General features: G+C 37.4%; 1 protein-coding gene and 1 long non-coding RNA gene across 2 annotated transcripts in view; one reads left to right on the top strand and one right to left on the bottom strand.

Annotated features, from left to right (window-relative positions):
- The window catches only part of EcR (Ecdysone receptor), a 157,320-nt gene that overhangs the window by 86,725 nt on the left and 47,557 nt on the right, over positions 1 to 23,038 (bottom strand). The window lies entirely within an intron of this gene.
- Positions 7,575 to 8,930, top strand: LOC136775695 (uncharacterized). The gene is made up of 3 exons (XR_010822977.1): positions 7,575 to 7,808; positions 7,919 to 8,023; positions 8,109 to 8,930. It is a non-coding gene; the product is annotated as an uncharacterized lncRNA (long non-coding RNA).

A 23,038-nucleotide genomic window follows, 5' to 3' on the forward strand; every position in this document is an offset into this window, starting at 1 on the left:
AGAACGTTTAAAAAATTATTCGCACTTGCAAAAGCAATATTATAACTTTAAAGTTACTCGAGTATTTTAGAAAGAGAAATAAATGAAATCTTACCCACGTATGAATAATGATTGATCGCACTGATGTTAAAACGATATTAGTGGTATATAAAAAAGGAAGGATTTTCATGTATTATTAATGCTACAGCGGTGAACTGTGGCAGTGATGAGAAACGCGTGACGCAGTAGCCAAAACTGCGAGAACCTTGTCTCCTTCCAGTTTGATTTCGTTGGGCCTTGACTGACCACGTGATCCACATTTCAGTTCCTCCGAATCCCCTCCCCTCAAACGACTTTCTACGCAGCACCGGATGGAACCAACTGGCCCAAAAAGTTCGCTTTATCGCTTGTTTACAGTTCGACCTAACCTCCCCCCCCCCCTTCATATCCCCTCCCTAACCATCCATCCACCCACCACATTTTTTATTATACCATACTAATGACTTTTTTTCGCATACTCCTTTAACTGTCTTTTACCTATTAGCACCGAATCCCTCAAATATCCCACGAAACTGTTAAAACTATAAAAAATAATAGTTTCTCTTTTTCATGTTAAAAATCGAATCCCACTTGGAACATTCCGCTTGTACATTTTATTCGACTGGTATTGGCTTACGCGAAATTCGTTTTAAGAATTATCGTAATTTTCTTGATTATTTAGAGAGTCGACGCAAAGATATCGATTGGCAATTTTCTTTGATTATTCGTTAAGTCAATTCGATGGAGCAATAATTTTTCCATAAATGAAGCACATGCGAGGACATCGAGGTCAAAGTCAGAAGGTGTTGGTCGGTCGAGGAGCAATCTGGGAATTCCGATCACGAAGGATCTGCAGTCAGGGGAATCCTTTCCACGCGAATTCCCAAAGCGTTTAAACTTCCAGCTCGACCTCGATGCGTCTCGCTCGTGTCATTTTTCTCCTCCCAGCTTCTCCTTACTTTTTAAACTTAATTTCAACGCTGCCCTTTCTTCTTATCTCTCTCGTGCATCTCACCCCAAAACTCCCTCGCCAACTCCATTGGGCAGCTCGTTTCCAGCCATATTAATATTCAAAACACGAGTGACCGTGGATTCTATGTAAACTATCCCCCTAAATCTCTCCATTTTTCTTTTCGTTTCGAAAAAATTAAATCCAACGAAAGGACAAAACTTGGGGAAAAATTTCTCGAAAAGTTTTACATTGCCGAAAGATAGTGTAAAATTGTTGAAATGAGATTTTTAAAGTCTGAACTGTATAATCGACAAAAATTTATCTATACTGAGTGGGTTTGAAAGGAAGGAGAAAGGATTTGAGGAAAATTGGGACGTTTCTGTGGAAAACCTTGTAAATCTGCATATTTCGGCGTATTGCTGAATATCCGTGCAAGATTATTTGTACAAGACTGGAATAGACTCCACTTCCACGCACGAGTTCAAGCGAGTTTTACATTGTCTAAAAATAAACCATGTTTCTTCGCCAATCAACAATGTTCAGCCTACAAATAACCTGATAATTGCAAATTCAAAAAAAGAGCATATAATTCGAGAGAATTTCTCAGAAAATCTCAATCAATTTTTAAATTTGATAAAAATTGACCAAAGCCGCCGATTGGATTCAAATAATAGCATAATTCTAAGAGTAGCGAAAATTATTAACAATTCTATCCATCTTTTAACAATCGTATGAAAAATCCAAATTACCAACAAAAAAATAATAACAAATTTACAAAAATTTTATTTTTATCCTACCGACGACTTTGAAGATGTAAATTATCCATAATGACGTAATTGTTTTGACACTGAAGGAGGGTGGGGGATTTATGGATGTGTGCGAGTGATGTTTCAGGCAGGTTGGGCTAGGTAGGTCGATAAGACGACTCGCAATAGTATCGAATGTCGAACGAGCTATAGGTGAAATTTGGAATGAAGAGGTGGAGGATGCTGGGTGACCGACTGTTGATGACACAGAGCAGCAACGTTTGTCATTGTTATTGTAATCGACATTGCCATTGTCATTGCCATTTCGGGGCACATCCGAAATTTAGTGGCCCACGCTGTTCTGCCTGGAACAGCAGCAGCTTCCACGATAATTAATTTCCCCTTGTCTCGCAGAGTGTTCTGATGTCGGTTTCCCAACTTACAATATTACACGAAACTATCTTGTAGAAAAATACAAACTCACAAGCATATAAATCTTCAGAAACGTTAATATCCTAACTAACGTTTGATTAATGATAAAAATTTAATTATTTGTGAAAATATCAATACGAGATTGATTTCAATCAAATTTAATTCTTGTCGAATTAAATGATGAGGAACGAAGGTACAAACGCGAAGAGAGAAGAAGTGGGAGAAACAATTTTTGGAAGAAGATAAAAGTTTCAGAAACATCAATCTCCAAGAACGTCAAGCCAGAGACTAACACTCGATTGATAAAAATATTAATAAAGAAATGATATTAAGTGGATTTTAATTATGAAGAGGGAATAACGTTTGAGAGGTAGAAACGAGAATTAAAAAATACAAAAAATGGAAGAATGTAGCTGTTGAAGGAAAATAATCAATTCTGGAGCATTAATCTTCAAAAAAGATAAACTCGCGTAGCTAAAACTTGATTAATGATAAAAAATTCAATTACGGAGGAAAATATTAATACGAGAATGGTTTTGAGTCCTATTCGAGTGACGAAGAAGACGGGAGATATAAGGAGCGACAGAAGGCAAGAGGGAAGAGGAGGGGATCGAAGAAAAAAATAAAAAGAGAGAAGAAGATGGAAGAAGGAAATTGACGGACGAGTACGTGGGGTGGGTCAGGGTTAGTGTCGGAGGTTAGTCTGTGCCTTCCCCGTTTCTCTACCACGAGAAAACGGGGAAGAGGCTGGGGGAGAGAAAGGGGAAGAAAAAAGTGGGAGGGGGAAGGATGAAAGTGCCTTGGCTGGTCGAGTTGTTCGATCGATAATGCAGAAAGTCCAACGTATCCAGCCGATAATCCTGACTTAAAACATTTGTCCAAAACCAAAAAAACATTTAATGATGCACTACCAATTTATTCTATTTTTTTAATTACAGCTATTAAGAAACAATAAAATTAGACATTGTTGTGCTTTTAACATTATTAATTCCTTTATAAAATCAAAGCATTCTTTAGCTAAAATAAACTATTAATTAAAGTCGATGTGGAACATTATTTTAATCTTGATTAAGCAATTATAATAAGTGAATAATTGCATGATGAAAATTATCGCTTTCTCCGTTGTACAACAGCGAAACGCAATTTTGTCCCGATTAAATACTTTACCTTTAAAGAGAGAGAGAGAGGGAGAGGGAGAGAGAGAGACCAAAGGTGGAAAAGTGTTTTAAGATTTGAACAGTGTTTCAGAGGTGATTAAACATCTTAATTATAAGTTTCATTAAAAAATTCAGTTTCCTCAGGTCGATATTTCTTATGTGATATACGATATACTTCGTGCACACCTACCGTGTTTCAGGTTTACTTTGTCTTCTTCAACTATTATTCTCTGTACAGTGTATTTCTACTTCTAACGTTAACCAAAATCCTCATTAATCTTTACTCTCAAGCTCTGAAAATTCCCAGACTTTTATTTCCCGACAAAACTTAACTCTAAATTCGCTCGAAAACTAATTAAAATTACAAGGACATTAATAGATTTAGAAATAACCAAAATATTGACTTCCTACATATAGCGATAAAAAATTAAGCACGAGCGACAATAGCTAAAATCGATAGATGCAAAAATGTCGATATGTCAAAGCACGATAAATGTATATTCTTGGAGTTAAATTACATTTCAATGCAGACGGACGTGTTCAGGTCCATTATGACCAAACTTCAGTGTAACTCACTCGGAATATCGAATTAATTTCCTCCTGCCACATTCGATAGATGATTGTCAATCAGCCCTGTCAATTACCATCCATCCATTGGACGTAAAAGTATTCAAAAATACCAACCCATCCCCAATAATCCTCCTTACCAGATTTCAACAGTTCCCAAATATTCAGCAAACGCATTTAGAGGCAAAAAACAATAAAATTCTCGGCTCTTATCTTTCGCACGATGAAGAAATCTCGACTACATGAATTGAAGAATAGAAGTGGGGGTGGCGGGGGTTGGGGTAGGAAAAGGGGGTAGAAATAATCCATGTAGAGATTGCCCTGGGCGAAACGTGATATCTGGTTTCGCGTTGCGACTGGAGCACTGTGCTCTTCGAACAGGAGTAGGAAAGAGGGGTGGTTGCGTGGGTGTTGGTACGCGCGCGTGTGTGGAGGAGGGTGGAAGAGTAGTGGTTCACGGGGAAACGGGAACGATAGTCGGGAAAGTGGACAAACGCGGCGGGATCCAGGGTCGATCAATAATACTGCTCTCTCCAGGTCTGGAGATAGCAGCCCCTCCGACGCTGCTGCTGCTGCTTCACTCTTGCAGCCCTCCCCATGGCAACCCCCTCCGCGCGCGCGCCGCACCCTGGCTCGAGAGTTATCCCGCGGGATAACTTCCCAGTTCCTGCTGGCGACTGATTCCCTGATCCCAGGCTGTGCCGCGACACCATCGCTTCTAGGCCACTCCTGCTTGCTCGGGGACCACTCTCCCTTCTTCTTCAGCCTCTGCAGGGGATGAAGATGCAACGCGGAGGACTCGCTCCAACCCAGGGCCATGGTCTCGTCCTGGAAAACCAAATACCAACCCGAGGACCAAGCCGAATCCACGGAGAGCGTCGAGGAAACTTCCTGCAAATTCTCACCCCCCGATAAACTCCCACATTGGCAAACTTGTAAACATGGATAACGTTGAGCAAACAAACGACTTTTCCCCCGGATAATCCGAATATCGACTGCACACAACCACGTTTACGATGATCAAACTTCCGTTGTATTAATTCTCTCGTGCGTAAATAAACGGGGTACGGCAGACCAATAGAAAGGATTAAATGGATCCAAACAATTATTTTTAAGTGGTGCATGGCTATGGTTCTTGATAGTGTTTTTTCTTTGCTTTTTTCTTTCTAGGGAAGATCGTACATGACTGCGTTGAAATTGAAAAAAATGAGACAAATCAAGTGGAAAAAATGGTTTCCACCAAGTGGGTTTTGGGGATAGTGGAATTTAAGGTTTGGGTTTTTTTTTTAGGAAGGTTGAGGTGGTTTTGCACAGGAATAATTTGTTGGGACAATTATTTTAGGGTCGTTCTATGGATAGGTTGTATGGTAATTCTTTTTATTTTATTGTTCGTCCTACAAACGTATTTATAAGCTACTACGTTGTAAAGATAAAGTGGAAGGTAAGATTTATTATTTTCAGGAACGTTAGGGTAGTTTTGTGGGATTAACTAGTTTAAAACAATTATTTTGAGGTCATTGTACTGCCATGTTATATGGTAATTTTTTGTTTTAACGTTCATTCCACCAGCGTTCTGTACAACTACGACGCAAAGATAAAGGGAAAGGGTCAAGATTTATGATTTTTAGGAACTCTGGGCTGCTTTCGTATAGAATTTACTCGTTCGAAACAATGATTTTTAGCTCATTGCACTGATATGGTCCCTAGCAATATTTCCTTTCAATGATTTTACAATCGAGTATTGCATACGTAAGCTGTATTAAATTTGCAAAAAAAATTTCTTTGAATAACGTAAACACACACGCACAAGGAAAGTAAAAATAGCGAATTTAGGCTACGATAATTAAGCGACTCATGGTTTTTAGAAAAATTCAGGTTGTTTTTGTGAAACTAGACGAAGAATAGGTGTTGGTAGAAACATGCGTAGATACTATATAGGAATAGAGAGAAAACTCGCGGGGGCATCTAGGTCAATGCCTGCCCTCGCTCCAGGGTTTGCATCCTGGGCTACCCCCCCCCCCCCTCCCTCCTCCATTTCACTGGCAGTAAAACGACGCAACCCCTGGCGACGCTGGCCGTCGGGCGTCATCCGTGAAGGCCGCCATACTCGCCACCCCCTACCCTACCCCTTTTCAACCCTCTCGTCCCCCACTCTACCACTACTTCCACTACACTCTTCCTAACTAGGCCATCAAATCGATTCTGCGCAACACCCCCGATCCCTCCTACCCCCACGCCTTTTCCACCTCCCTCTACTCCTTCAGGAACCGGCTGAGCTATCCTGCCATTTCTCAACTTTACAATTGCACGCATCGCTACCCCCTACATTGACCAGTATCACTGCTCCTACATCCCTAATTAACAATCGCATCCAACTTTCCATCAAAATTTCGTCACACCTGACTATGTATTTGACTAGTTAAAAATTCTTACATTTTTTTCACCCTTTATAGACATTTTTTATCTAACTATATTTCGTTTTACGTGAAAGAACGAATATTGCCATGCAACACGAATTCACAGCTTTTTTGAAAAAGTTGCTTTTCCAACGAATAACTCTGACGATAGTTTCGTGAATCTTCAATCTGACCTAAATGTAAAATTCATGAACAAATTATTCGAGTGTAAAAGCCAACTGACAACCATCCTATTGTACGCTAACAGCGCCAAGTTACATCGAAACTCAGTTAAGCATTATTTCATTCAACCACGCCCACCGGGCCTCGACAAGAATTTTCCTCAAAGCTGCCTGCTAATTATTTGCAAGTTATTGTTCGCGTTCGAACCAAGTAAATTAATTATGAGTGATCAGTGGTGGTGAAAAATATCGACCCTTCAGTTTATTTCATCAGTCAAGCGTATAATTGTTTCCTGCGATTTACTGCAAAATTTTACAAACATACTTCACTCATTATTCAGATAATTTAGTAATCAATGTTGGTTAATTAAAAGGAGTTTCCTGTTAATCTAACATTTTCCGAAACGTATAATAAAATTTGTATAACAAATACAAAACTAGTACAAAATCTAAGTAAAGCTATACAATTATATTTCTCCAGCAACCTTTTTTAGTTAACTGTTAATAAAACGAATGAAAAAATGATGATAAACTTCCTCATGAATAATGAATAATTTTTCGCCTGATAAACCGAACGACTTAACAAAACTACAGATCGATACGTGGTGGGACGTGATTTCATACCTGCGATACTTTTTAAGGGGTAAATTATTGGTGTACACCGAAAACGTTTTAACGCAAATCTTGCCGCATCGTTTGAGGTAATTGGATTAAAATTTAAAAGGCGCCAACCCGCGAAAATTAAATCAGTCTCTTTGCTAAACGCGAATGAAGAAATAAACCCATGAAATTAAAATTAAAAATAGTAACTAAAGTCGACATGATTTTTGACGACGTAAAGATTTTTTGGTTTGAATTTTCAACGTAGCGTCGTCATGTCGACGCGTGGACGTCGTGGCTGGCGGTGAATCGTTGACGCCAAAAGGGGAGTTGGGGAGGGTAGTAAGTGGAAACGGTCGGTGGTTGGTGAGACGCGTCTCTGGCCTAGTTGCAACGCGCATGCACCTTCGACTCGTTGCAAGTTACGACTGGTTGCTTGGTGCGAGGGAAACGAACAAAGGGACAGACGGTCGGTTGGAGAGAAATAAAGAGAGTGGGAACAGAATATGGGAGTAATGTGCGAGAGAGGCTCTAACGGAGTGAGAGAGTAATAAAAGCGTGAAAGACCAAAGGTAGTAAAAGACTGAGAGAGTAAGAGAGTAGGTAAAAGAGCAAGGGAACACAGGAAACTGGCAAAACAGTGGAGGAGTCGAGAAAAATGGAGAACGAGCGAGTTGGCAAAACTATGAAGGAGTAACCGAGAAGGTGAAAAGAAGTGAGTGTGGAAAGAAAGAATTTTTGGGCAAACTGTCATAAAGGTAAATGGAGACTTTTTAGATAAGTATAAAGAGAGTCTGGAGGGGGGGGGGGGGGGGATTGATTTTTCAACTTTCACCGAGAGTACTTTTACACGCCTAAAATTTACCAGGAGTTCCTACTCTTCGTTTATCAACCAGAGATAATCGACCCTTTACCATTGGTATCCTCTCAACGCTCCATTGTTAAAAGCAAACACTTCAAGATTAAACAATGGGTAAAAGAGTAAACTGGATTTTTTTTTAATAATTAAATTATTATCCTACCAATAAATTACTCTCTAATTCAGTTATTCCTTTCAGCTGCTACCTCGGTAAAACATGCTTGAAATTCATGAATAATAATCATTAATTTGGTAATAATATCTTCTAGAATTTCAATTCCAGATTTTGCACTGTTCAAAACTATAAAAATGTTAGATAGAGAGTTAAAACTCGTTTTTAGTAGGAAGTAAACTTTAAAGAGTTCAAAACGAAAGTGGTAAATTCGTTTAGCATAGTTCTTTGGTAATAAAATTGAAACTATCGTTTTAAAAGAAAAGATTGTCGATAAGCGTTGAATTTTTGGTAATAAATAGTGTTATTACAGTGAACATTACCATTAGGATGGCCATTGTGGAATATTTGAGCATTACTGCGAAAAGGTAGCAGGAGTAATGGTTGGAAAAGCAGCTTGTCTGAGAAGAGAAGTTTGGGGGGGGGGGGGGGGATTATATAAGGAAATAAAAGGACAAGAGAGGGAGAGGGGGAAGAAAAACAGAGAGAAAGCTAAATTTTGCAAGCACGTGTGAAATATAGTAAAAAAGGAGGGAGAGAGAAAGATGAATTACTTTCGAGAGAATTTCAACTGTGTTTATGTGTGAGTGTACCAGGAAATTTTCCAGAACGTTATTTTAATAAAATATTACTTTATCGATATGTGCAAAAAAGATGCGAATATTTTGTTAGGATGGCTGGTCGAAAATTGAATCGAGATTGTTTATATCCCTCTTCTCTTTATTTTTACTCCACAGGGAATGAGTTGCTGTTATAAAAAAAGAGACACGAGATAAAAGGTATTGTCACATAAATCTCTTTATGGAGGTTTATAGAACAAATTGCTTGATAAATGTTTCCCAAGCAAGAAACAAGAAAATTATTATATCGAACCTTGTTCGGTTTATCCTCAAGTTACTAATAAAGTACTCCGTTATATTACTTATTAAACTTTTATTAATATCACCCCACACTATCGTTAGACAATAAATGAAATTGCAAGCTATTGTTTCATGGATTATAAAATTATTCAATAGATTTGTAATATGATTTGACCATTTTCATTTAAATTGAATTAATTCGTATACAAAATATTGTATAGTTAATTACCCAAGAATACTATGAATAATAAATTCATGTAATCAAATTCCATACGTCAGGGATCACTGTCAGATTTGACAGAAATATATAATCCTTTCTACTGTGTGAATGTTTGTGCGTGTGTGTGTGTGTGTGTGGTCAAGAATTAAAACTTGAGTTCCAAGAGAAGAAAAATGGCATGAGACGTGGGTGGATGGGCTATATGAATTCACTGAGTTCGATTTACGATTGCGCAAAATGGACGGGGGGGGGGGGGGGGGGAAGAACTCGTGTATATTATAAATTAGCATATACGACAGAATATGAGATGAAGAAAGGAGAGGGGATTAAAAAGTACATTTACATTTTTCACTTTTGGCTCGATCAAATATCTGGGTAATGGTCAAGCATCGTCGTTGTGACAATTAAACTTGCAATTTTGTTCCGTCTCTACTTAAAACTTTTCAATATTTGCTTCTATTAAAAATGCACATTGCAAGTTGGTTAAAACAACTTTATTTACTAATTATTCTTCCTTATCATTTATCGACTACTTAAAATAATATAGCAACTTAATCTTTTTATCAATCGAGTTTTTTTTTATCAAAATTTGCAACTATTCTTCCAATAGTTTAGTATTGTGACATTGTCATTCTTCATTAAGTAATTTGTTATTTTAAACTAAATTCAATTTAATTAGTAAGAAACTTTAGGTACTCACTGAATATACCAATTGAAAATTCGCCAAATTAGACTCACCTGAAAGAAGATAAAAACAAATTAGTTTAATACATATATAAATGTCAAACTCAGTTTTTATTTAAAAATAATTAAATTAGTTTCAACATAATTTTAAGTAAAAATTAATAGCATTAATTGTGATATAGGGATAAGAATAACTTTTTGTAAACAAAGATAACTTGTAATAATAATTCAATGTTACTATATATAGAATATGTTTAAGCTTTTCCAAGTTAAAATCTTGCATTGAGAAATGAATGTTTCATGTTACAAATGGAGAAAACTTAACAAACTTGGTATTAAATGAAAAAAGTCATGAGTCACCAAACCAAGCAGTTTTTTTATATTGACGCGTTGCAGGGACGATTTCTCGGGGCATTCAAGTAATATTTTCAGTCGATAAATTGCTAACGACGTACTAGCGAAACTTTGCAAACATTGCTTAATTTTTTACACAATTATTTATCTGGGTCAACGCGCAGAAATCATGAACAAATGACATAAATGATTTTTTAAAATTGAACAATAACAATTAATTTTTTCCCTACCATATTTAAAGACAATCAAAACATTCTTTGTGGTGTACCAAAAAGAAAAACAATACAATAAATTTTAATCTATATATTCGAAAAGTTAAATTAATTTTGTTGAAAAATGGACAATTTCCAATTAATAGGATATTCTATCTGAACGAATAAGAAGAGCAAAAGTATCTTTATGTATATCCTTGACCAAAGCTTGCACCAGTTGTTTTAATATCAAATTCTCTATTATTAGAGCCACTGGACCGATAATCTTTGGTAAGAATAAGCCGTAGGTCAGTTGAGTAAAGTCCACTACAGATTTGAATGGCATTAGGGAAAAGAATTTATTATAAACAATTATTGGAACTACTGACCCGATAAAAATAAACCGATAGGTCAGTTGATTAAAATTCAGGACTAATATAATAGAATAGGAGCTATAAGAAGAAAATTGACCAAACTCGCTAAAACATGAGTAAAATAGAATATCGAGATAACAAATATTAATGAAAAAACAATGTTAATAAAATAAAAATTTTAGAGCATCATAAATTTACCACGTGACTTAATTTATTTAATAGCGAAGAACGCTATATAAACGCTCATAAGAGGATATAGAGTGTAGAAGAGTAGATAAGTTAGGAAAAAATTATGAGAAGAAGGTGTAAGGAGATAGTGGGTCGGTGTGTGGTAAGACATAATTTGAAGGGAGGAGTATCAAGGGGATGGTGGAAGTAGTAAAGACAGCGATAAAGGAGATTAGAAGGTCGAAAGTTGGCTGACGAGGGTCCTTGGAGGAAATGGCTGTTGCAAGCCTTCCTGAAAATGGCCAAGTCCGATACAAATGATGCATGCAACATCCTCAGCTGCATCCTTTCAATTTCTTCATCTCTTAGCAAAAATTAATAGAACAAAATTCAGCTGATATATCACAAATTCCCACGTTCCTTAAAATTATTTTAAAAAATCAGATTCCATCAAATTTATTAATTAAAATTGATAAATAAGGTTACAATTTTCACCGAAAAAAGACACTTTTGTTGAGAAATATTCTAATTAATTTTTCTCAGACTCGACAAACTTGTCTATCGACAGAATTTGCAATGATTTGTTTACAGAACTAAATTTTCTAATTATAATATTGCTGTAATTAAATGATAATAGTAGCTTATCTTCGATGGGAAGGAAGATCGAGTTTTATAAAATTTCTTATTTCCAAGACGAGAGCAAACTGAAATGTTTATCGGTTTTTCGTAAACGGGTCGAACTGCGTTTAAAGAGAGATGAGTTCATTGATCTGACCTCATCTGCAAGTTTACGCAACTTTCGATCTTCGATTATTCGTTATGCAGTTCAAATGTCGGTTTTGTCTACGAGCAGCTTTATTGATAACGAACTAAACTAATCAACGAGGAGTGCGTTATTAAAATTTCTAGCTAATTATAAATAAGAAAATCATTGGAATAAATCTAAATCTAATGGTCCAATAGGCAAATGGAATTTAAAATTTTCTTATCGCAAACAAGATAACATCGAGTCGAGAGAGATACTATTATCCGACAACAACAATGATGAAATCTGTTATCCTTAATCTATTAATCTAAAAACCATTGTTTTATTCATAAATCGTACTCGCACAAATACACACTCTCAAAGCTTTGTAAATTTGTAAAATTTTGCCTACGTCCGTTGTTATATATTTGCAAAAATTTTTAATCAACGCGACGATCGTACAGAAAGAACTGGAAGAGACACACCTCGTAATTTCGTGAATTGTTCTAACGTGTGGCTGTGTTTGTAAAGGCTGAGAGGGTGGGGGGGAGGACCGTGGGCGTTTTTTATCGTGTTTGGCCACGACGGGAGGTTCAAGGTTTGACGCGGGACAAGTTCAAGGATCCGGAGGTCTCTGCTTGCTCGCGTCACTGAAATGGATACCATCCGCATTATCGGTCGACCGCGATAACGGCTGAGTCGTGTGATCGTGCCCTCTCTCCTCCCCTCCCCACTCCCTACTCCGAAAAATACTATCTTGTAAAATGCCATGTGGTCACAGAACACGTTTCCTCTCAACGTGCTACATCGAACAATTTCAGATCCCCTTTTCCAGCCTTTTTCTACTTACAGATTTTACCACTTTAATTTTCTTATCAACGTTCCGGACAAACAAAGCAAACTTCAAGCACAATTCTAGTTTTGCCAAGTTTTAAATCGTAAGGTGGTGATCGATGTTACAAATCGATTATTGATCGTTCAAGAGCGCTTCTCAAGATTTTTATTTCATATTTAATATTTTGTGTGGTACATTTAGTAATTAGAGCTATATAGGGATATTGATTTAGAAAGCTTTCAGGGATTAATTTCACCATTGTTCGGCGTTGGATCGCCTGGTGAGTGAGTGGGTGCAGGCGAGAACTTAATGTTTCGTAGTAAAAGCGTAATTGAAATAGATGAGAGAGATGGTGGTGGTAGTGGTTGTGCTGATAAGCCACCAGACGAAATTCGTCTGACCTTGAACCACATATCGTGGTCAACATACGCACAATATAGCAATTTCGACGTTTTATCTCACCGAGTATTACATCATCACTCGACAGACGTAACACTACCACAAAGTTCCTCTGGTAACTTTCCTAAATTTCACGTACTTCCACAAAATTCTTAGCCAAGCGGATTTCTTGTCATTCGACGATAATAAAGTGTACAATTTTTTCGCGTCAAACTAATCTCGCGAATGACATTGAGGCATTAATCTGTATATCTACATTTAATTTAAATATCTTTCTTTATTGGAGTACAATTTTTTTCACATTCATTTATTAATCTGTAATTATTTCTAGTGATTCGATCAAGTACATAGAAAATTGCTTACATCGTGAGTATTTTATACATAGGAAATTTTCCAAGTCGCGAGCTGGAAAATATATTTTAATTAAATAAACGTGGTTAATATAAATATTCTGTAATGCAAATAAACTTTAAACTGAAGAAAATATCAAAATTAGATCCAAATGTGCATTTAAATCTGGATTGTGTCACTAATTTGGACAGTATAATTCAAAGAAATACTGTACTTTTTCTTATCACTCTCGGGTATCATCGCTACTCTAATGTAGACATACTGCAAAGCTAATTTAGCTTGACATTTTCTGATGACATTGAAGATAATTCGAAGTTAAGTTTGATTCTAAGAAGGAATAAGATAAAAACACTACTTAATTCAAAATTTGGTTTTGGATAAGAAATGGATTATATGATAAGAGATTACAGTAATTATTTTTAGAAATCTAAATCATTTTACAATTTGTTTATGACGTTGAGATGGATTTTATTGTAATTATGAGATGAGTAAAATAACTATGAAAAGAATTGTCTGGATTATTTCGATGATACAGTAGATGTTCTAATTTAGAAAGCTCTGCTTGTGTGGTATTCCCAAAGGTTTAAAGTTACTGGATAGGATGATAGTCGATGCGAATTGCGAACGACTAGGACACGAGACTTTGCATTGCAGCAGATCGTGCACCACCAATGGCACAGCTGCTCAAACAACACCCAGCTGTAATTTCTGCCATGGAAACATGAGTTGCCGGACCTTGACAGTAAAATTGTCTCCTTACTCGAAATTCAGCAGCACTTGTTTCTTTAAATCTCCGAATTTTCTCGAAAAACTTTAAATTACCATTAAAAATTTTTGAAAATAAACAGCTACGGTTTTGATCCACGAAATAACTAATCTTATTTGTTAAACAATGACACTTTTCAAATATCATTTATTATTCCTCGAACAGAAATCTCAATTCTAACGAAGATTTGAAAAATAAAATTAAAATATCTAAAAAATAGTAAAATTAAATCAATGTTCTCGAAAAGAGTGAAAGCTTTATAATTTTACAAATGAATTATAGCGAGCAGAAAATTAAAAAAACTAGGAATTTTTTCGAGAACTTTTGTATAAAATATTTTCGCTCTATTTTTCTATTTAAAGAGAGGCAAAAAATAAGAGAAAACGATAAGCGACTTGCCAACGCGTGTTAGGCCTGTCGAAGTGAAGAGATCTTCTTGGAAAATTTGCGGGTCGGACTTTGTCAAAGAAGCACTTGGCGGATGAAATCCCACAAGTTGCCGCTACAACTTGGAATAAAGCAGCTAAATGGAAAAACGAAGGGAAAGAATATGAGAGGAGCCACGAGCCTGCTTGGTGCATGGTGCATCTATACTATGTATATGGTGAACCACTGTAGCAGCTACAAGTTCAAACACGTTCAGCAAATAAAAGAAGACTTTTTCTCCTATTCACACACACACATTAATTTCTAACGAAAAAAATCATAATATTTATAAACATGATAAAACTCAAGCAAAGAAACTTTAATCCCTCATTCTAATGTATACGTTTCTAGGAGCAAGCGAAGAAAGATACACGAGAAAAAATAAGCTACACAATAACAAAGTATAGTTGAGCGAATCACACGAAACCTGGAAGAAACTTTAAACGTAGGAAGAAAGAGGTTATCCACGTAAGTTATTGCAAGTTTATGGTAGTAAACAATTAAGAAAAGCGTATTATCCCATCTCGAGGATAGAAATTTTACTAAAGGTGCAAGGTTACGAGCAGGAGGATGATTTACGGGGGAATAATTTCTCAAGGAAGTAATAAAAAAAAGATTGAATTCTACCAACGCGCGTTGGAAAACACGAGAAAGTGGCTAATCGTTGAAAAGCGTTGAATCTGGTCGCTATTAATTTCTGGCAAATAGAAAGAGCTGGATGAGTCGAGGAGCGTTTTTGCTTGGAAAGCTCTGGTACGTTTGGGTAAAGAGAAGGAAAAATAATAAATTCTCTGCTGAAACGATTGGTCAAGGGTTTTTGAGCAGGGTGATAGGGGGGGGGGGGGGGGGGTCGATAGCACGAGGACCTCCCGTGGTGGTGGTTGCTGACTCTTTTTTTCTACACGTGGATGCAAACCGGCCGTTGCGTAGTATTTACAATCTACCAAGCCAAGGTCATTGACCTTTGTCACTCGACACCTCAAAGCACGCGTTTCAACATTTTCGACTCTCCTAATTTCTGTGCAAATCGATGAAACCTTCGTAATCTTTGGAAAAGAGTCATCCAAACAAACGCTCGTTTCTCAAAAGACTCGTAACGAATATTACGTATTTTAACAGTCCTGCTCCTGACTCAACAAATTCGGTGCAAAAATTTGGTAATTTGTGCGAAAATTGCTGAAATAAATGAGCGGTCTCCGGGGTGAAAATTTTAAGTCCCTCGTTGGTGCACGAGGATACGGCTACAAGGATTTGTTTTCAATGCGGGGATAGGACGTATAAAAAAAATGGGGCTTGTTCGGTCGAATTAACAAGGAGAGGCTGCAGTTTCGTTATCGTTTCCAATAAGGGGATGGGATAAAAGTGTGGAGCGACTTTATTATTGGCTGGCTGGAGCGAAGGCGCAAGCTTACAAAGACTTCCAGAGTAATTAAGCGCGAGACCTTTGATGGACCCGACGCACTTAATCGATCATTTAACGATGACAATGTCGTTAACGAGCCCGACGGAATACAATTTTACGATAACAAGCCATGGACGACGCAAATACGTCTATTCTCCTGTTTTACAATTCTTACGTTACATCCCCAATTTAATCAGACATTCATAAAAGAGCTCTCGTTACTTTAACAAAATAATTGCATCAACGATTATTCAGGGATTTTATATATTACAGCAAATTTCCTATAATTTATTTAATAATGGATTATAATAGTTGGATAAATTATAGTTATTATTTCTATGAGAGTTAAAATACTCTGAATCATCGTTTATGTCTTTAACGATTGTAGGGGAGGCTCGATAAAGGATCTTAAATAAATAGTGAATAGAAAAGCGACAGGGATGAAGCAGTCCATGCACTTTACTCGAATGAATGAAATTTTATTAAAGAAAAATTATTGCCACAAGAAAATAATAAATTTTAAAATCAATTCAAATAATGGAATAAATTATGAAATACACACACACACACACACACATGGCAGAGTTTACATAATTTATTAATAATTGAGAAAATAGGATTAACATATTCTCTATAGGTTCTTGTTTATACGTTTTTGACGGTTTCTTGGAAGCTTTGACGTAAGGACCTGGCACAGAGTTAAGAGGAAAGTGAAAGGGAGGGGCAAGGGGCTCTGCAACGCGTGGGTGTAGGATAATCTGTATCTGCAAAGTACAAGTAGCGAGCATCTCGCGACGGTTCATATATATTGTGCCGGGGCGACAAACGAAACATTCGACACGAAACGCATGGCACGCACACTTGTTTACCGCACGTTTTATCCACCCGTCCATTTGTCTTCGCCAATGGCCTCTTCCTCACCTCTGTCTTCTGATATCTACTTCCAACGTCACCCACGTATTCTTTTCTGTTTCGTTGCTTCGCGTTCCTCGCAAATTATTTCCTCGTCTCCTTTGAAAATTAAAATTACCAAAACGATCCTCCAAGCATTTCCAGCTGCCAATTTACAAATTAGGGAATAAAAAATATAATATTAACTCGAAAAAAAATTACAAAACAAGTAACGAGTGTCCTTGAGAAAATTTAGTCGTTTTAAAGATTTTTATTATCGAGAGACTCGAAAATTCTTCTACGATCCTTAATATGAAAATTCTACTTTATCAAGTGGATGGTACAATATTTTTGAAAAGAAATTTTATCAACGATGAGGAATACTGCTACGACTAATATATACAAATGTTTATAACGGTTCGTGGAGAATTTAAATTGCTCCTTTAAGATGGAAAGCGACGGAGGAAACTGGAAAATCTCTCGCTCTCTTATTCTCATCTTTCAGGGTTGTTTCTTTTTTCATTTTGGAAAATCCAACAAGGATCATCCAGGGTCGATCGTTTAATTCCCCAGAGGGACGTCTGGAACGGGCTCATCGCAATGGTCCAAGTAATCGAGTTTCAGAAATAAATTGTACGACAGGATATGCTACCAGGATCAACTGGGATTTTCAACGAATAACCAGAGCCTGGTATCCGATTTTCCCCGAGTCGGACACTAGATTGGACTGTAAATACCAAATCTTTTCTACCACGATCAGTATTTCCCTCTTTGTCTCCTCATAAACCACACTTCTTCTTATTAGTCCTTGCTCAAATGGATAATTCCTTGAAACTTTACCCTCCCTGACTTGTAGCTTCCTCGTTCTTTCCTCTAATGGTATATACATAGATATAAACATATACCATGATCAGTATATTTTTTTTTGTTTTATCAAAAAAACCATCCCTCTCTTATTAATCCTTCTTCAGCTATAATTCCATCAAACCTTTAACTTCACCCTACCCAATTTATACCTTCCCCTTCTCCACCCTATCTTTTCAAGACGCAGTAAACGCAATACAGGTTCGTACACAGACTTACCCCTGTATCTCTGTTACAGGATCCTTTTATGTTTTTCTTAACTAGAATCTATTTTTCTTTGAATGTAGATACTCAGCTTTTAATCGCGATCTATTATTTTTCAAAAAATTTGGCTCTCTCTCCTCTCCTCGTTATTCTTTTCCAGGCGATGACCGATTCTCGTCTCCTCCCTCCCACTTCTAGCAGTTTCTCGTTTATTTCACGGTCAACGGCATTCCTTCGGGATCAAAACCGCCGCACCCACTTCTATCCCACCCTGACCCTGGGCCTATTGGTATGGCGCGAGAGAGAGAGAGAGAGAGAGAGAGAGAGATGTAAAAAAGAAGACGCAACAGCACCAGAAGAAGAAGAAGAGGCACGGTGGAAGGGGTGAGAAAAAAATAAACGAGCTACCTTTCCCCGGAGGATAAGTTATCGAGCACGATCGCGCACGTTCCGCGACCAGCATAATGAAGGAATGCTGTTGGATCCCGCCTGAGGTCACTCCTACGTTCATGCACAAACATCCCTTTGCAATTCTTTCACATTCTACCCTCCTCGTCGCATCTCCCAACGTCACAAGTCCCATTGACGCTTCACTCGACATGACTCGAACTTTGATTATCGGAAGAAGGAACGCGATATAGAATTTTCGTCGAGGCAAAAATTTATGAATCGAAGCTAGAGAATGAAAGAGAAAAGGGAGCGTGAACGAAAGATTTGACGAATTATATAAAAGAAAAGAAAAGAAAAGAAGAAGAAGAAGAAGAAGAAGAAGAGGAGCTTGTGGTGTTTCTCTCGCGAATGACTCGCTTCTTTTGCCGGACGAGTCAAGCAACAAAGTAGCGAGTGCCACGAGGAAGATTAACCTTGAAGGACCAACTTCTTCTCGCTCAACCTCTCCCCCCTCCCCCTCCTGTATATCTCTATTCCTCTTCCAGCGTATAATGGCAAATGCTCCGTGGAAGAACCGTTTTTGGAACGGCAACTTCACGATTTATAACAGCATGCTGACTCACCTGAGAGTTAAGTGCACGAAAAAAATATATACGTATACTGGTCCTGATACGATAATATTTAGCAACTCTTTACCGACCACTTTTGCTGACGGACCCCAAATATTCTACCTTACCCTTTCCTCTTCCTCAAACTTTTTTTTCCTTACTAAACTTCTCGCAACGATAAATCCTAACTGGATGTTTTAAAACAGCTCGACGACCTTCGAGTAAAGTTTAAATAATAATTGAACTATTTTTGTATTTATCAGTTGAATCAAAATGATTGATGTGTGTGTTATATTTATTTATTATGATTCATGAAATTGTTTTTTTTTTTAACAGAGAATTAATGGAGATATTTTCTTTGGTGATGGACAATTTAAATGTTATATTCGCAAATTGCATCTTTTTTTAAATAGCTGTAAAGTTATAAAGTATGCGACAGGAGACAAAAGGGTAGGAGGGACAACTGCAGGATAGAGTTACGCGGATAAAAAGCGATGTTTGTCGAGGCTAAAAAGGGGTTGGGACAGTTTTGCATAAGCTCATTTACATCACAGTTGAATTACGTGTGGAGAGAATGAGTTCTATCGTTGCCTCATTCGTTGCTGGGCTACACGTGGTCGGCTCGCAAGAAGGCACATGGGCTAATGTACTCGGTATTATGTACATCTCTGATGGTTAATTACGCGAGGCATATTCACTGGAACGATCTAATGGAATATCAAGTGCAAAATTGTCATGTAAAGAGGAGTGGGGAATAGAGTGGAGGGTTGAAAGAGGGGGGAGAATATAAAATATAATCATACATAAAAATAGTCATAAATAATAAGATAAAAAATAAAATATATAAATCCATTTTATTAGAAATTTAATCACGATAATTCCTTTAAATAAAAATTTAATTCTCACTGATGCAATGAAAATTGAAGTTACGTCACACTCAACATAAACAGCTCAATTAGGAAAATAATGAAGGATCGAAGGATAAATAAATAATAAGAGTAATTAGAGAAATGGGGAAGATTGAAGAAGAAGAGGAAAGATGGAGAATTGAAGAGATTGTGAAAGAAGTAAGAAGATAATAGTGAAAGTGGAAGGTAAGAGAAAACAGTGGGAATGGGTATTCTATTGCGGACTGTTAAGTGATTGTGGTAGAGAGTCTGGTAGCCTGTGGCAAAACGCATTATCATGACGTTTCAGCGGATGACAGTTCGCTTTGTCGCTATTCCTACTCCCTACACCCCCTCATTGTTAACTCCCCCCCCCCCCCCTATCTCTCTTCCACTCTGGCTACACTCGTGCAACCCTCGGATTTACCACCACACGCATCTAGTATTCCATAACGCCGACTCTCCATTGTTTCTCCACCCAATACAGATTCTCTCTTCACGGAAGCACGCCAAGTTTCAGCCCTTTTCGAATGGGAAACGCGTATCATCATTCAACGGGTATTCATCAATTTTTTCCAAATACGTAATTGCGAGTAGCTACCGCCGTTACACGATGTTGGGATTAGCAATTTAGCCGGTAAGTATTTCCCATAGACATTGTGTGTGTGTGTGAGAGAGAGAGAGAGAACTTGCTTTTAAACGTCTTTTTACAGTTGAAATTAATGCATCGTTATCCTCAACTGTACCTCGCTAAAATCAATAAAACTTTTCATCCTTTGCTGTTTTTCCTTTGTGTGTGTGTGTAAGAGAGAAAGAGAAGAGTTATTAATTTTAACTATTTTTATTGACTTACAGTAAATTGATTGCAATGTTAATTATTGGATGCAAAGTATCAAGCAGTTTTGTTGAATTATTTTACTAAATTTTATAATTTTTACTTTTTAAATTTTATTAATATTAATAAAACTCTCCTTCTTGCATCATTTTATCCATGGAGAACGAGTTGTCCTTTCCAACTGTTATTATTATTTCAGAGTAAGGTGATTGCAATATTGGTTACTGGATACAAGGTATTACGCAGCTTTGATAATTTATTCGAGCGAACTTTATGGTTGTTACTTGGACTATTAATATTGTGCATGGACACGCTGAAGTCTCGAGCCAAGTGAAAATTAGCTTAGAGTTTCACTGGGACGACATGTTCTACGCGTTTATGCAGGATTTTACAGGACTTATCGGTTATCCGATCGTTGCATGGAATAAAGTGTATGTGCAAATAGGCCTGGACGATGTTAAAGTGGAAGGCGACGAAGGAGTTCAATAAAGGATATTTTACGTCTCCATCCGGTCGTTCGAAAGGCTTATACACAGGGTTCTACCAGTTTCCAAGCGTGTAATTGTCTTGGAACGAACAGCTCGAGCCTCGTAAGCAAGTCATCTTTACAATTATTGTCTCTGTGCATGAGTGTTTGTTGAAATTTGTGACGAAAGCTGATGATAAAATAACCAACTGATATCCACAACACAGCCTAAGCTCTTCTCTCCTATATACAGGGTGTCTGTTAAAAACATGGAAAACTTGAATCGAAGAGGTAGAGAATTTTTATGACATTTTTCCAATTTTTACGCGTAATTAAAAAGTTTTTGAGGAATACAATTTTTTTCAAACATTTTTTTATTTATCTTGCATTACCTCAACGATGTATGACCCAATAAGAAGGCTCGAATTAAAACATTTTTTACTTGAATAATTTTAAATTAATGCATATGAAAAAATGTATACGTTTTCTTTCCTTCAAATCTTCTCTATGCACTGATTTTGCTTTGATTGGATTTTTTCTCACACCCGGTATATAACTACTATCCTAATACACGACACATTTGCTGCTCGGCAAATGACTACACCTTCTTTATTTCAATGTTTTATCAAAAACCTCTTTTCTCACCTTTTTTTCAGTCGCAATGACATTTCTAAATAAAATAAGACAAATAATTACTAATATGAATATTCCAGACATTTCGTACTCGGAATTAAAATCTAATTTCTCTAGCCCCGCCAGGAGATTTCCGTAGTAGATAAATTATTATAGCTATATATATATATATTCTCAGACATATTGAGTCGAAGAATTTTTCTTTGTTCCGCAGTTGCATCGATAAAAATCACAAGATTGGAAAAAATTCGTAATTGGAAAATTTAATTTTCCAAGCTACGAGAAGGGTTGATCTTGATCCGTGGATTAATGAAAATATGCTTGAAGGATGAGGGGTAGGGGGATTTCTGCTGATACGGCGTGAGATTTGGCTTGGTAGAACTCACAGGGACTCGTTTCGATGACTGTACATTCCGGGTAACAAATCGGTCTGCTCGGTTCCACCGTTTTTCACGGAGACAATGAGAAATACAGGTCGTCCCGCAGCGTACGGCCTTGTGCCAAGATCGCTGTCTCGTAGATTCCGACGCGGTTCAACTCGAACCCTTCCAGAAATGCGCGTGTGCGTGATGTGCCCGTGTATATTTTGTATACTTAGAAATCGCTTGTTTACGTGTATAGGTATACCATGCGTGTTCATTGCGGTACAAAGCAAAACATGTTTGCATGGACGAGGCGCATACACACACACGAGTCCGCTTTACACTCGACCCAAACATTTCGTCTCAAAAACTACTCAAAATAATTCCTAGGAAATCTTTAAATCGGAATTGCTAAAGGTAAATAAACACGAGCAAGCTCCTTTGTAAAGCCAATTGAAAGTGGCTTTCCTCGTAAAAGAAGACAAGAAAAACCTCCTAACGAAGCAAGTTTTTTGCGATCAGCTCGCTTCTGACAATTGCTAAAGCGGACGAATATTCTCTTTGGCCGTTTCTTTGTGTAGATAGCATCGTGATTTGTGTTGGCTCGAGTAAACACACGGACTTTGCGTTGACACAAACACTGGCGCACACACAGACGCACGCGCGTATCTCGTGACTCGAGGAGAGAGAGAGAGAGAGAGAGAGAGAGACAATGAACGAGATTGTAAATAAGCCGTTCCGTTTTAAGAATTTGCCGAATACCGGCAGTTCGATATGCCCGGTAAATTCACAACTGGACGCAAATGATGATAAAACGAGGCCATTGTTTGCAATAACCATCCAAATCACTGCCTCGTTTACACGCTAGAGTGGTCAATTTTTCCCCGGTAATGCCTTTTCCTCGAATTTACCGGCGCTTCGGTTTTCGAGAAAACAGTTTGATACCCGATTTTATACGTTCCTCTCGCTCCCGCGGATTTTATTCGATCCGGGAACGCGCAATTTCTGCCCCAACGCCGTTGAAATTTCGAAAATTACGCGT

This window comes from Prorops nasuta, unplaced genomic scaffold (genome assembly GCF_024137725.1).
Source record: "Prorops nasuta isolate Cenicafe-Biocafe unplaced genomic scaffold, Cenicafe_Pnas_1.2 PNAS00008, whole genome shotgun sequence".
Lineage (NCBI taxonomy): Eukaryota > Metazoa > Arthropoda > Insecta > Hymenoptera > Bethylidae > Prorops > Prorops nasuta.